General features: G+C 54.5%; 1 pseudogene; it reads right to left on the bottom strand.

Moving 5' to 3' along the window:
• Positions 1-14,540: 14,540 nt before the first annotated feature.
• LOC123163396 (uncharacterized) lies at positions 14,541-14,679 on the bottom strand (annotated as a pseudogene).
• Positions 14,680-15,149: the final 470 nt, after the last annotated feature.

Below are 15,149 nucleotides of genomic sequence, written 5' to 3'. Positions count from 1 at the left end.
GGTGCCACTTTTTAGTGTTGCATGCAGAAATGCCTCCTCAAGCAACTCGGCAGAAATTCCCACGTCTATGTAGACGATGTTGTGGTGAAGACGGAGAAACACGACACCTTGCTAGAAGACCTCAAGGAGACCTTTGAAAATTTACGCCAGTTCCAGATCAAGATCAACCCTGAGAAATGCGTGTTCGGGGTACCAGGCTTCTAGGCTTCCTGGTCTCCGAACACGGCATCGAATGCAACCAAGTAAAGATCAAGGCTATAGAGAGAATGAAGATTCCTACCAAGCTGCGAGACGTCTAAAAGTTCACCGGATGCCTGGCATCCCTGAATCGCTTCATCAGCCAGCTCGGAGAGAAGGCTCTCCCCCTTTACCGACTCATGAAGAAGTCCACTCACTTCGAGTGGAATGACCAGGCGGACCAAGCTTTCCACGAGCTAAAGAATATGATGTCCACGCCGCCTGTCTTGGCGGCACCGACTAAGAAAGAGCCCATGTTCCTCTACATTGCCGCCACCAGCCGGGTGGTCAACACAGTTATCGTGGTTCAGCGTCCAGAAGAAGGCCGAGCTCAGCTAGTCCAGAGGCCGGTATATTATCTGAGCGAAGTACTGTCCACCTTGAAGCAGAACTACCCGCACTATTGGAAGATGTCCTATGGTGTGTACTTCGCCTCCAAGAAACTCAAGCCCTACTTTCAAGAGCATCCCAGCACAGTCGTATGCACTTCCCCGCTCGCCGAGATCATAGGCAGCCGGGATGCATCCGGCCGAGTGGCGAAATGGGCCATTGCGTTGGCTCCTTACACAATCTACTACCAGCCCCACACCGCCATCAAGTCCCAAGCATTGGTCGACTTCCTCGTCGACTGGGCTGAGACCCAGTACCTGCCACCGGCCCCCGACTCCACTCAATGGCGGATGCAATTTGATGGATCCAAGATGCGCACCGACTTGGGAGCCGGCATCGTCCTCACCTCTCCCAAAGGCGACAAACTCAGATACACATTGCAAATCCATTTTGCCGCCTCCAACAATGTGGCCGAGTATGAGGCACTCATACACGGGCTCCGGCTGGCCAAGGAACTCGGCATCTGTTGGATCCTGTGCTATGGTGACTCGGACTTGGTGGTCCAGCAATCATCCAGTGACTGGGACGCCAAGGACGTAAACATGGCAAGCTACCGCTTCCTTGTTCAGCAAATCAGCGGATACTTTGAGGGGTGCGAGTTCCTCCACGTGCCACGGGCCGACAACGAGCAAGCAGATGCCCTGGCACGAATAGGCTCCACCCGGCAACCTTTCCAACCAGCGTCGCCCTCCAACGCCTTCTCAAGCCGTCTGTCAAGCCATCTCCGGAATCAAGTTCCATCTTCGTGCCGCCTGACCCCGACGTAGTCAGATCCGACTTCGGGAATCAAGCAGGCGGCTCGGGGACTTCGGCAGCCGGGGAGGGGACTACCATAGTCGAACCCGGCCCGGAGACCATTGCAGTCGGCTCGGGGACTGCACCGACACAGCAGGCAGTGGCCGACTCCAACTCTTCACAACCCAGCCCACCCGCCCTGGTTGCAGTAGCCGTTTTGGCGATTGAAAAAGTCACAGCTCCATCATGGGCCCAGCCCATCCTCCACTTCCTGATAAACGGAGAGTTGCCGACTGACGAGATCTCGGCAAGACAAGTCCAACACCGAGCCGGAGCATACACAATAATGAACCGAGAGCTTGTCAAGCGCAGCGTTACTAGAGTCTTCCAGCGCTGCGTCGAGCCAGAGAAAGGCATAGCAATCCTCGAAGACATCCACCAAGGCGAATGCGGCCACCATGCAGCCTCAAGGTCACTCGTCGCCAAAGCTTTCCGCCATGGATTCTTCTGGCCGACTGTTTCGGAGGATGCCAAGGAGTTAGTCAAACACAGCAAAGGGTGCCAAATCTTCGGCTCCAAGCAGCACCTGCCGGCTTCTGCACTCAAGACCATCCCCCTCACCTGGCCTTCTGCCGTCTGGGGGCTGGACATGATGGGCCCATTCAAGACGGCCCGCGGCGGCATGACACATCTGCTTGGTGTCGTGGACAAATTTACCAAGTGGATTGAAGCAAAGCCGATCAAGAAACTGAATGGGCCGACTGCCGTGACATTCATCACAGATATTACAACCCGGTATGGAGTACCACACAGCATCATCACCGGCAATGGTACAAATTTTGCCAAGGGAGCACTGGCACGTTTCTGTGCGACACAGGGCATCCGACTGGACCTAGTGTCCATTGCCCACCCGCAGTCAAACGACCAAGTCAAGCGAGCAAACGGCCTCATCCTCTCCGGCATCAAGCCCCGATTGGTCGTGCCGCTAGAGCGTTCAGCCGGCTGTTGGCTCGACGAGCTGCTGGCCTCCTCTGGAGTCTGCACACTACCCCGAACAAGTCAACCGGCTTCACCCCTTTCTTCCTTGTATATGGTGCCGAGGCCATCATCCCAACTGACATCGAGTTCGACTCACCTCGGGTCACCATGTACACGGAGGCGGAGGCCAAGGAAGCACGAGAAGACGGTGTCGACTTGCTGGAAGAAGGCCGGCTGTTAGCCCTCAGCCGGTCTGCCATCTACCAGCAGGGTCTACGCCGTTACCACAGCCGGAAGGTCAAGCCAAGATCCTTCCAAGAGGGTGATCTTGTGCTCCGGCTGATCTAGCGAATAGCCGGCCAGCACAAGCTCTCGGCCCCTTGGGAAGGCCCCTTCATCACCAGCCGGCCTCTAGGCAACGACTCCTACTACCTGATCGACGCGCAGAAGCCGAAGGAATGCAAGAGAGATGATTCCGGCAAGGAGTCGGAGCGACCATGGAACACCAATCTTCTCTGAAGATTTTACAGTTAAAATGCAGTATGTACCTTTTGTATTAAGTATGAGACAACGGGGCCCCGAGGAGTTCTCGGGGACTACCCTCTTTTATCTATGAATGATGGGTATCATACCCATGGTTATGCCACTACATTCGTGTTTTCGTCCGGCACCGGGTTCAACTAGTCGGCCCGGGGACTTGCCGCCTTGAGTTATGTCTAAGTTCTACCTACAGTCAGACAAGTAATGTGCCGGCACCCAAGCCCTCTCTTGTCAAAAGTCGCAGCTCGAAGAATCGGTTGTCCGACTGGCAAGAGCCAAAGGCGGAAAAGGAGGCCCACATGAAAAACGGCCAAGGACTAACGAACTTACATAACACAAGCCGGCTTCCCCCCTCCCCCCCCTCCCCCACACCAACCAGTTGTCGAAGCAGCCGGCTGGCCGGCTTCCCTTCTTACTCTGCTATAATCTAAAGAGGCTCGAGTACTTGCCCTCCCGGACGTCCAATTCCTTACCCGACCACAGACTGCAGAGCAGTTGTCCGACTGGGAAGGCGGCGACCAAGGGAGGGTGGCAAAGGAAAACAGCCAAAAGATAAAAAGCAAGTAGGAATGGAAGCCAAGCACATGCATAATTATACTTACACAAAATGCCTTCGAAAGGCCGGCATTCGACAAAGTTTGAATACACCCCCAGTGGGTGGAACTGCGCAAAGTTAATAAAAAGCTGTTCAAGGAGTAACAAGCAGGAAAGTAAAGACGACGAGTCGGGCCAAGGGAGCAACTGGAGCGTCGGGCAGATCGGTGGAGACGGCGGTGTCGCATGGAGGAGTGGCCGGCTGGCGAGTCTCGGCTTGATCGTCACCGGCGGCAGGCGGTGCGTTCGGACGCACCTCATTGTTGGAGGCACGATCAGGCTGAAGCTGGCTGGCTGCTTCACCATCCGGCACAATGTCTTCGCCGTCGTCCTCCTCCTCCTCTTCGCCCTCGTTGTTGGAGTCGATCTCCTCCGCCGAGTCTTCACCGTCGGCCGGGTTCAGCCCGAACCATTCCTCCGGCTGAGCGACACCGTCTTCGTTTACCTCAGGAGCAAAGGCACTGGTGTCGGTGAAGTCGACGATCGCCGAGGCGCGCTGGATGATAGCCGGCCGCACCGCCTCCAGCTCCTCGTCAGCCCCCTGCCACCAGGTGCGCAGCTGGTCCAAGTTCAGCCCAGGATACCAAGCCCGGACAAACTCTAGCGCCCGTCGAGCGCCGGACCAAGCTGCTGAGGCCTTCCAGGCCTCGAGGCGACCGACTGCTACCTCCAGCCAGTCGACAGTCTGGCTGGGGGTGCGGGGAATCACCTCGCTGGGCCAGAGGGCGGCCAACACTTGCACTCCAGGATGCTGAAGACGGCAGACCATGCGGTAGGCTGGCTGGAAGCGGGCTTGGATCGCCAGAAGCTGCTCCTCAAGCGACCGGTTGGCATCCGGTGCGATCTCAACCCCACCTACCGCCGGGCCTCACGATGAGCTTCGATGGCTTGGTTGGCAGTGACGAAGTAGTCGGGGAAGTATTCTTCACAAAGAAGAAAGAAATAGAACAAATCAGAAGTTAAACCAAATTACAAGGACGAGCAAAGGAACGAAGAAGAAGGCGGCCTACCATCAATCAAATCTTCAATCCGGCCGTAGCCTTCGCTCAGAGCCTGCCTCGCCTCGGCCCAGCTCGCTGCCTCGGTCTCATACTCGGCTTTGAGGGCGGCCTCGCTGTTCTGCGCCGTCTTCAGGGCCGTCTTGTGGTTCTCCTCCTGGTCGGCCAGTTTCTTGGCCAGGCGATCATGCTCCTGAACCATGGCATTAAGCTCGCCCTCCCTGGTGCAAAGGGCGGTCTGGGCCACGCCTAGCTGCTGCCTCAAGTCGGCATTGGCTCCTGCCGATATGAAGAATAAGAAGTTAAGGAAGAAGTCGTCAGGAAAGATCCGACTCGACTGCTCAATAGTCGGTCAGAATCTCTGGGACTACACCCAGTGGGTGCGCTGGTGCGCCCCCACATGAGATAAAAAACAAAAGCACTCACTCCGGCTCTTCGTCAGATCGGCGGTCTTCTAATTCATCTCCCGGGCCTGAGATTTCAAGGTAGCGGCGTGGAGGTTGTGATAGTCCTGCAAATAGGATGGAGGTGCGAACAAGAGCAAATCATTAAATCAAAGTCTTCTGAGAAGTTCCAAGCCGCCTGCTCAGCAGCCGACTTGGAACTCGGGGACTACACCCAGTGGGTGCGCTGACGCGCCCCCACGGAAGAAATCAAGAGCAAGAAGACTCACCCGGATGACCGACCGCGTTGTAAGAAACTCTTGGGTACACTGCTTCAGCGCGGTGGCCTGAGACTGAAGCCGGCTCCGGACATCCTGCGCTGCCAGATTCAGCGCGGCCGACACACCGCCCGGCGTCCACCTAGGCGAGCTGACGCTGGCCGTCTCCAGGTCATGGGACAACGAACTGGAGCCCGCGGCCCTCTGCGGATCCGTCTCTAAAGCCACCCTCCCCACGTGCCGACAAGTCGGCGACAAGACCACAAGATCCACCCTCGCAGTCGGCTCACCTCCAGCCGGCTGCTCAGGCGGCGCCTTGGGCTAGCCGCCTTGGCCTATGTCGGCCGACGGAGGCGGCACCACCTCTCCCTCCGGGACGACTACGTCGCCCCCCTCCCTCTCCATCACCGGCTGGTCGCGGTCGGCTTCCTCTGGCGGGGGCACCAGGATTTCGGGGGCCACGGTGCGAAGGGGGATGACGAGTTGCGGAGGCTGGCTACACAGGGCCTCCGCCGCCCTCTCTGTGGCCTCGGCCTCCGCCTGGGCCTTGGCCGCCGCGTCGGCCTGCGCCTCGGCCGACTCCGCCGTCGTCTCCTGAGCCGCCTCGGTCGCGGCTGCCCTCTAATCCTCTGCCTCTCGCTCCTCCCGCGCCTCCCGCGTGTTCTGCTCCGTCTTAGCTTGGAGCTCGGCGCGAGGGTCTACGCGGCGGGAACTTACAGATCCTCTCGCCCCGCCGACTATGGAGGCGGCGGTAGTCCGCTCAAGAGAGAGCGGGGCCCTGGTTGATAAAACAAGAAAAGACTTAGAAGAACGCCGACTGAAGAAAAGAAAGAAAGGCGTGCGAGAGTCAATACTTACGCCGAAACCGCCTGCGGCTGCTTCACCACCTTGCGGAAGCGGGCCGCCTTCGCGGTCGCCTCATCTCGCTTGGTCACCGCCGCGGAACCCTTGGGCTTCTTCGGCCGACCGCCAAAGAGAGTCGGCGCCGCCCGACGTTTCTGCGCGCCGCCCCGTGCAGCCGGCCCGCCGGAAGGGCCGGCGCCTTGATGGTTAGATGCCGGCTGGTGGCGCGGAATAGGCTCGGCCTCGTCATCATCAGGCCAGTCATCGAAACCGGCGGTGAACCCGGAGCCGCCTGCATCGCCGCCTCCCCCCACGGCGTCGTCGTCTAAGGCGGCCGCCCCCAAGTCGGGGTCGTCATGATTGTCTGCCACGCGATCGGGGGCGAACTCGCGTTCTGCCCCCGCGGTCCCGGCCGAAGGATGAAGGAGGGGTTGTGATTAAAAACAAGCCAACTGGTCAGAAGCCGGCCAGAGAGAACTCGGCAACAAGAAAAGAAGAAAAGAAGGAAGGATTACCATAGGCAGGGGGTTGGCGCGAGAATACGGCTCCTTGCCGTACTGCCACTCCTCGGTGAGCTTGCAGTTGGCAATGTAGTTCACCATGTAAGATACCTCGTCGTGAGACATCTCTTTGGTGCTCAGCCGGCTTGGGTCGAAGCGGCCGCTCATCTGGAAGATCAGATGAGGGCGGCCTTGGAGCGGGAGCACCCGGCGCTCCACGAAGGCGGCTCAGGTCGGACCCAGTCAGGCGCTCCGACTAGATCAGCACCCGAAGCCGGGCGACGCACCCGCCCCAGCGGACGTCAGCGACCTGGCCCGGTAGGACCAAGAGGGCTGCCTCCCAGGCGGCGGGCCGGCTACGTAAGCCGGCAGGTTGACGTAGTCTCCCTGCGGAGCGATGTTCTTCACATAAAAATAGGATTTCTGCCAGAGCTTCACCGACTGGATCAGCACGATGGGTGGAAAAAAGGTTGTCGGTTGCCGATCTCCGGATGGTGACGAAGGCGCCGCATGGAGCCGGCACGCCCGCGACGACCGTACCGATCTTGGACTGGAAGAACTCCCCCCAAAGTTCGATGGTGGGGAGGACGCTGAGGAAACCTTCGCGTAGAGTGACGAAGGCCGACAGCAGCACCACCGTGTTGGGAGTGAGGTGGTGCGGCTGAAGATGATAAAATTCAAGAAACGAGTGGAAGAAGCCGCTCACGGGAAGGCCGACGCCGCGCAGGCAATGCGAGTAGAAGATTACTTGATCACCTTCCTCCGGCGTCGGCGAAACCTCCCTCGCCAGCGCGAGACGGACCCGCACAAGATCTTCGCCCGGCAGCCGCCGCGTCTTGCGGAGGAAGTCGATATGGTCGTCGCGAACATTAGAGCCGTCCCAGGAGCTCGACGTTGGAGCAATGAGGGCGGGAAGGCGATGGAAAGCGCGGTGATGGAGAGCGCGCGGTTCGACGGCAGCAAGATTGCGACGTGCTAAGAAGAATGGCGGAACGGTGGCGTCGTGGAGAGCCGCTGCAGCGACGGAGAGGAAGAAGAAGAAGGGGATGGCAGAGCGAGGGCGAGCGCGCGAGCGACTGCCCCTCCCCCTCCCCGCCCCTACTTATAGCCTCGTGCGGCGAAGCCGAGGAGGCGAGGCGTGGGGGGGGCGTGGGATTAACTACGCCCACTCCCTCACGTCCCGTGATTATTGTGCCTTTACGGCGAGTAGAAACCGCCGTCAAAAGACGTGCGGTCAGTTCGGGCCGCAAAAGATCCGCGCACAGGCCGAGGCGTGGAAGCGGCGGGCCCCGGTCTGCAGCGGCGTCCCGTCACGCGCATGGGCTGGCAGGCCCTTCCAGCCGAGGGGTTCCACGTGGCGCGCAGGCGGCGGGCGGCCAGCCCGCAGCCTAGCTAGCACGCCAGCTGGTTCCCGCCTTCAGATTTCGAAGAGGCTTCGCCGAGAAGGCATGAATAAGAGAAGCCGGCTCCTAGCTACCGGCTCTTCGGGATAGGAAGCTGACTGAGCTTCTCGATTCCCCTTTCATCCACGAAGCCCAACCAGCTTCGGGGACTACTGTCGGAGTAAATGACCACGGGTAGCCTAGCCGGCTCCCTTTGGCCCTAAGAAAAAACAACAGGCCGATCGAGCCTTGGAGCACCCAAGACGCGGGGTCGCCTTCCTCCGGCCGGCTGTCTCACAAGCCGGCTACCGAAAGGCGGCCCAGCCCTTAACTTTCTTGGAGGACGCCACGACAGGGCCGACTCCAAGGGACCGGCCACGGAAAGACCGACTCCAAGAAGCCGGCCCAAGAGGGCCGACTCCAAGAGGCCGGCCCCAGGCAAGCGGCCAGGGGCCGTGCCCTAAAAGTCTACACCCCCATAACGATGATGGGACAGGGCGTGGCAACAGTGGATCCTGCCACCCCCAAATCCCGGAGCACGCATGGCTACAGTACGCTGTACGGGACAGCCATCACCCGTCCGGCGTGGCACTGTTGCAATGTTGATCATGACATCCTCCAAAACGGGCTGTCAGTACGGCCCACATGCGGGGGGCCTCTTCGGTCAGAGAGACGCCCGAAGGCGGCCTGGCCTCCCCCAGCCAGCCCGAAGCATGGTCGGCTTCCCATGGCCGGCTTGTTCCCCTCCTCAGGGCACGCGCACCATTAAGGAGACAAGACGAGGTAAGGCTATAGTGAGAGCTTGCAAGGCGGCGGCACTGTAGCCATGCTTACCTCGACAAAGCCCTCGTCATCAGAGGCGAGGCAACAGTAACCAGCCCCCGACAAGACCCCCAAGCGGTGGGGCCAGCCTGTCGACCAATGAGCTGGCAGCCGGCGGGACCCACCATTCGGCGGGCCCCAGCGGCCGGTGGAGAAGCCGGCGGCCATAGACACTGACGGCTAGGGCCCGCACCCAGCCGGATTACCATTGTACCCCCGGGGGTAGGCCTATATAAACCCCTCGGGGCACCCATGCAAAGGGTTGATCTCATAGAGTTTTAGACACTACCATAGGGAGAGAAGAGAGCTAGCCTTGCCCTTCTTCCTCCTCCCACCGAACAGCTCAAGGAGCCACTTGTGGCTTCTTGTTGATCTAGTGATCATGCGGAGACCCTGCAGAGCAGGAGTAGGAGTATTATCTCCACGGAGAGCCCCAACCTGGGTAAGATCCGCCGGCGTGCATGTCTTCGCCTCATCCCATTTTCAGGCACCGGCGATGTCTTACTGGCTCCCACAATGATAAGCCATCCGTTGGCATATGTCGCACCTACCACCCAACACAGGTCGAAGATGTTATTGCATGGGGTCCCAACAAGCTGGGAGTGTTTACAGTAAAAAGTGCTTATATGCTGGCGTTTGATGAAGCACATAGAGATATGGCGACCTCATCTAGCTCTTTCCCAGATGGAGTAGAGCATGCTAGTCGTACATATGGAAAAGTGTGGCGCCTCCTACGCTCAAGAACTTTGCTTGGCGAGTAGCGACTGATGGGCTTCCCACTTGGCGGAACAAGCATAAAATTGGACTAGAAGTGTCTAGCATCTGTCTTGTTTGCGGTGTTGAGGAGGAAGATAATTTTCATCCCTTTGTGCGCTGCTAGTTTGGGCGAGACTTGTATCAAGAGATGGCCAAGGTATGGAGGTTACCCGGTATTGATAATCTGACAAATACGGGGAAGGAGTGGATGCTAAATGCCCTATCACAATTGAGTGAAATTGAGGGATGCATGACGCTTATGACCTTTTGGCGTAGCTGGTTTGTCAGGAATGAGATGACACATCAAAAGCCAGCCCCACCTTTGGAGGTTTCGGTTCGTTTCTTGCAAAGCTACCTAGAGTCTCTGGTGGCGATCAAACTGAACTGGAACATGGATCCAATTAAGGGCAAGTCTGTTGTGGTCTTCGATGCTTCGCCTACACCGGGCAGAGCTGCACCCTCGGAGCTCAGATGGTCTAGACCAAGCATGGACTGGGTTAAACTAAATACAGACGGGTCCTATGATTCTTCTGGAGCAGCGGGGGCTGGAATGATCCTCCGGGATTCGAATGGGGACATCATATTCTCAGCCTGCAGAGTTTTGTATTCTTGCAGAGATGCTCTAGAAGCGAAGTTATGTGCATGCATGGAGGGGCTTTCTATATCTATTCGTAGATCAAATTTTCCTATTGCAATTGAGATGGACTCTTCGGAGGCGGTGGCTATGATAACTTGTGCTGGCAAGGATCGATCCGTTTATGCTTCAATTATTAATGAGATTAGATATCTTGTTAGTCTTCGATCTACTTGTATTACTCACGTTTCGCGAGTACAAAATAAAGCTAGTGATTGGCTAGCTGTCTTCGGGAGAGTGGGGGGTAGAATTCTGACTGGATTGGGTCAGATCCTCCGGAGGTGGTAGAGATTGCTAAAGATGATTGTAAAGACTTGATTATTGAGTAATACAAGTATTTCCCACGCAAAAAAAATACTCCCTCCGTAAAGAAATATAAGAGCGTTTAGATCACTATTTTAGTAATCTAAAAATTCTTATATTAGTTTACAGAGGGAGTAAAAAAATCCGGTGCCTTTCTCAGACAGAAAACAGACGTCACATAAAAATTAAGAGAAAGTCAACGCCATCAGTCCGCGGAAGTTTCCTAGTAGAATGTATAACTAGTTAGCTACCACAAGCCGCTGGAGAGGATTGGGCCCATGAATTTTTCACCAGACCTGTCATCGTCGTTCCCTGCAGTATCTACGTACTCCTAGTTTATTACCACGTAAAAGAACCTACCGAATAAGTTCACGGTGCAAAAAAATTCACATGTAGAGCAGTCAGATGATAATTAACCTACCGCCGTTGCTTGGTTAATTATCACCAGACTCTTGGTCTAGGAAATTCCACCGTACGTATGCATGGAGCGGCCAACAAGTTGGCGCTTGCTCGCCTCTCATGCAGGCCTGATACCCTTCCTCATTCTTTGGAGCACGGCTGGATCGTCGGTCGTAGCAGCGGCGCTGGTGCCGATTCCCGTCGGTGTGGTGCTGGACCTGACGAGCGAGACAGGGAGGAATATAAGATTTGATGGGAAGCGTTAAATCCTTTGCTCGGGCCGCATGTATATTTATAGAAGAGTTGCCGTGGCTTACAATGTTTTGGAATATCGCTAGGACTTCCAAATTACAACGAGAGATAGACTTGGAGAAAAAGAACAGAAGAAAAGATAGAAACAGAACAAGTTTAAACATATCTGACTACCTCTACGTATCCTGTTCTAACATCCTCCCTCAATCCAAACCTATGAAAATTTCTCTAAGTTTAGATTGTATTTGAATTCGTTCAATCTCCTTGTAGTAAGCGGTTTAGTGAAGCCATCGGCGAGTTGATCTCCTGTGGGAATAAACTTGATATCAAGTAGCTTTCGTGCTACTCTTTCTCTCACGAAGTGGAAATCAACCTCTATGTGTTTTGTACGTGCATGGAACACAGGATTTGCAGAAAGATAGGTAGCCCCAATGTTGTCACACCATAACCTTGCAACTTGTGGAGTTATGATCCCTAATTCATATAGAAGGGTCTGAATCCACATGATTTCAGCTGTTGCATTTGCAAGAGCCTTGTATTCTGCTTTAGTGCTCGATCTTGATACAGTAGCCTATTTCCTTGCACTCCATGACACAAGGTTTGATCCCAGAAACACAGCAAATCCACCATTAGACCTTCTATCATCAGGACATCCTGCCCAGTCAGCATCTGAATATGCACTAACTAGCAAAGATGATGACTTAACAATCTTAATTCCAAGTCCCATTGTGAACTTTAGATACCTCAAAATTCTTTTTACTGCAGTCCAGTGAACTGTACTAGGTGCATGCAAGAACTGACATACTTTGTTGACAGAATATGAAATATCAGGTCTGGTCAACGTTAAGTATTGTAGAGCACCAACAACACTCCTATAGTTTGTTGCATCATTCGGTCCAAGTAACTCACCTCCTTCAATTGTAAGTTTCTCAGAAGTGGAGAGTGGTGTGCTAACCGGTTTGCAATGTTTCTATGCTTCCATCGGACTTCCTTTTAATCTTATAGACCCATTTGTAGTCAATCAAATTCTTTCCCTTTTCTGGTGGTACAAGATGCCAAGTTTTATTTTTCATGAGCGCTTGATATTCATTATCCATAGCCCCTTTCCATTCTTTGTGAGCAAGTGCTTCGGCTAAATGAGTAGGTTCACCCGAGCTTGTGAGAAAAGCATATTTGCAAGAGTCATACCTTACTGTACCATCCTTGTATTCTTTAGGCTTGAACACTCCAGATTTTGACCTGGTATGGCGCTGATGAATTTCAGGTGACCCACATGTGGCAGCTGTTGTAGTTTCAAGATTACTTGAGTCGGCCGCAGAAGATCCGGCCAAATCATCATGGGCTGCAGCGCCACAGGGCTCCAGGTCCGAGGAAGGTGCGCGATCCGGCGAGATCTACCTCGCGCCAGGCGCCCCAGCAGGGGATCTCCGCACAGGGCTGTCGGCGGGTCCCGCTTCGGTCGGGCTGTCGGCCACACAGCGCGCTGGTTCCCGCGTGGTGCATGCGGGCAGGCTGCACCTCGCACCATCTGGGTCCACGCCTGCGTCTCGGTCGGCCACTGGCTCGGCTGGTGGGCTCGCCCTGCCACTTGGCGTCACGGGAGACGCGGAAGGCATCGTTGCACGCCCTGTACGCCGAACTGCAGGAGTATCCACCTGGGATCGAGCGCCTTCCCTGGAGCTGCAGTCCTGCGCCAAATCAGCCTCGGATCTAGCGCAGATTTCGTCCTCTTCTGCACACATAAAATCATAGCCAGGTGCTGCATTGTTTTCATTAGTATCTGAATTTTTTCTGGAATAGACACATGATCATGTTCTATTAATTCTCCCCGTGATCAGGACATGTCGAAGGATCTGAGAGAAGGGAGATTTCTGCTCGAAGAAGATCTCCCGCATTTGGATGAAGTTTGGCAAAAGGGAAAATAGTTTCATCAAAAATAACATCCCTAGAGATGTAGATGCGTCCAGTTGAAATTTCTAGACACTTGTATCCCTTATGAAGATTGCTATAGCCAAGAAAGACGCATTGAGTAGAGCGAAACTCGAGTTTGTGGCGATTGTATGGACGAAGATTAGGATAACATGCACAACCAAAAACTTTCAGAGAATTATAATCTGGCTTTTGATGAAACAATCGTTCTAAAGGAGTTGTGTTCCCAATAACTTTAGTAGGCAAATGATTGATGAGATAGGTGGCAGCAATGAATGCTTCATCCCTAGAGCCATAGATGCATGAGCAAGAAGAGAAAGGCCTACTTCAACGATATGACGGTGTTTGCGTTCAGCAGAACCGTTCTGTTGGTGTGCATGTGGACACGAAACATGATGCTCAATGCCTATGCTTCTAAAGAAAGAGTTGAGTTTCTCATACTCTCCTCCCCAGTCACTCTGGAATGTAATGATTTTCTTGTTAAATTGACGTTCAACAAGTTTTTGGAATTCTTGGAAGACAGAGAAGACTTCGGATTTGAACTTAAGCAAGTATATCCATGTAAACTTACTATAATCATCAATGAAGCTAACGTAATATTTCTTTCTTCCAAATGAATCTCTGGCATGACCCCATACATCACTGAATATCAATTCCAACGGAGCATGAGACACACTATTTGATCTAGGATAGGGGAGTTGGTGACTCTTGGCACATTGGCAAGCATCACAAACAGACTCTTTATTTTCATGACTAGACAATTTAAGATTGCCTTTATTCACTACTTGATCAACTATTTTAAATGAAGGATGACCTAATCTTTGATGCCACCTTTCTAAAGATGGCTTGACGACGGAGTAGACTTGGCGATGACGCTTGCGGCTAAAAGCTCTTGATGTGATAGGGTATAGACCACCGACACATCTACCGTGATGGAGGAGCTCCCTCGTTGCCCGATCCTTAATGAAAAATACTTGGGATGAGTTTCAAAAAAGATATTGTTATCGGCGGACAAACGAGACATGGAAGCAAGATTTTTGTTGGCTTGCGGGACATGAAGAACATCTTTTAGAAGAAGATCACGTTTAATATTAGGGAAATTAATAGAAGATTGACCAATGTGACATATGTCCATGCCTCCTCCAGTTGCGGCGGTGTTTATCTGATCATTGCCATAATATCTCTCCCGGTTTGCAAGCTTCTCCAATTCGCTAGTGACATGATCAGTAGCTCCAGAATCAGCATACCAGATGGTTTCGCCAGCTTCTTCTTGCTCCCTGATGGCTGCAGCTACATGGCGCTCTTCAGGCACGTAATCTTCGTCGTAGCGGTGCCAGCAATTTTTCACCTCATGCCCTGACTTTTTGCAAAGCTGGCAACGCGGCCTGGTGTTGGAGTAGGAGGCGTTGGAGGAGCGTGGGCCAGAGTTGTTGGTGCGCCCACGCCCGCTGTTGTTGATGTTGCCGCGTCCACGCCCCCGTTGGTGACCGCGTTGACCACGGCCTCGGCCTCTAGTGCCGCGACCACGTGAGATAGAATTAACCGAAGACTGGCAGATGGTGTTACCTTGTAGCAGATTCATACGGGCTTCAAAACTTAGCAACTGATTGTAGAGCTCTTGGACGGTCACCGGCTCGATGCGTGCAGCCAGGGCTGAGATCACCGGGTTATACTCGATGTCCAGCCCTTTGAGCACATAGGAGGTTAGCTCTCCTTCAGAGAGGGGATCACCGGTGCAGGCAATCTCATCGGCGAAGGCTTTGATCTTCGCCAGATACTCAGGCATGCCCATGTTACCTTTGTGCAGATTGGCGAGGGCGATGCGGGTGTTGACGATATGTGCTTGCGTTTGGGCAGCAAAGGAGGCGTGGATGGCACTCCACACCTCGGCCGACGTCTGAAGAGTAACGACCTGCGCAAGAATCTCACGTGACAGAGACCCCATAAGGTATCCTTGTACCTGTTGCTGCTGGGCGTACCAGATCGACCGGGCGTAGTTGAAGACTTGCTCCTCTTTCCCTTCTTTGGTGACGGTGATGGTAGGAGGGGGCGCCGGACTTGCGCCGTCAAGGAAGTGTTCCATCTGTGCTCCCTTTATTTGGGGTAGCACGATGGCCTTCCAGAGGAGGAAGTTCGTCCTCGTGAGCTTCTCAGATGGAGGAGACCCGAGAGAAGAGACGCTGCTGAAGGTGGAAG

Source organism: Triticum aestivum, chromosome 7B, assembly GCF_018294505.1.
Source record: "Triticum aestivum cultivar Chinese Spring chromosome 7B, IWGSC CS RefSeq v2.1, whole genome shotgun sequence".
Lineage (NCBI taxonomy): Eukaryota > Viridiplantae > Streptophyta > Magnoliopsida > Poales > Poaceae > Triticum > Triticum aestivum.
The sequence above is the reverse complement of the archived record's forward strand: the minus strand, read 5'-3'. Positions and strand labels throughout refer to the sequence as shown.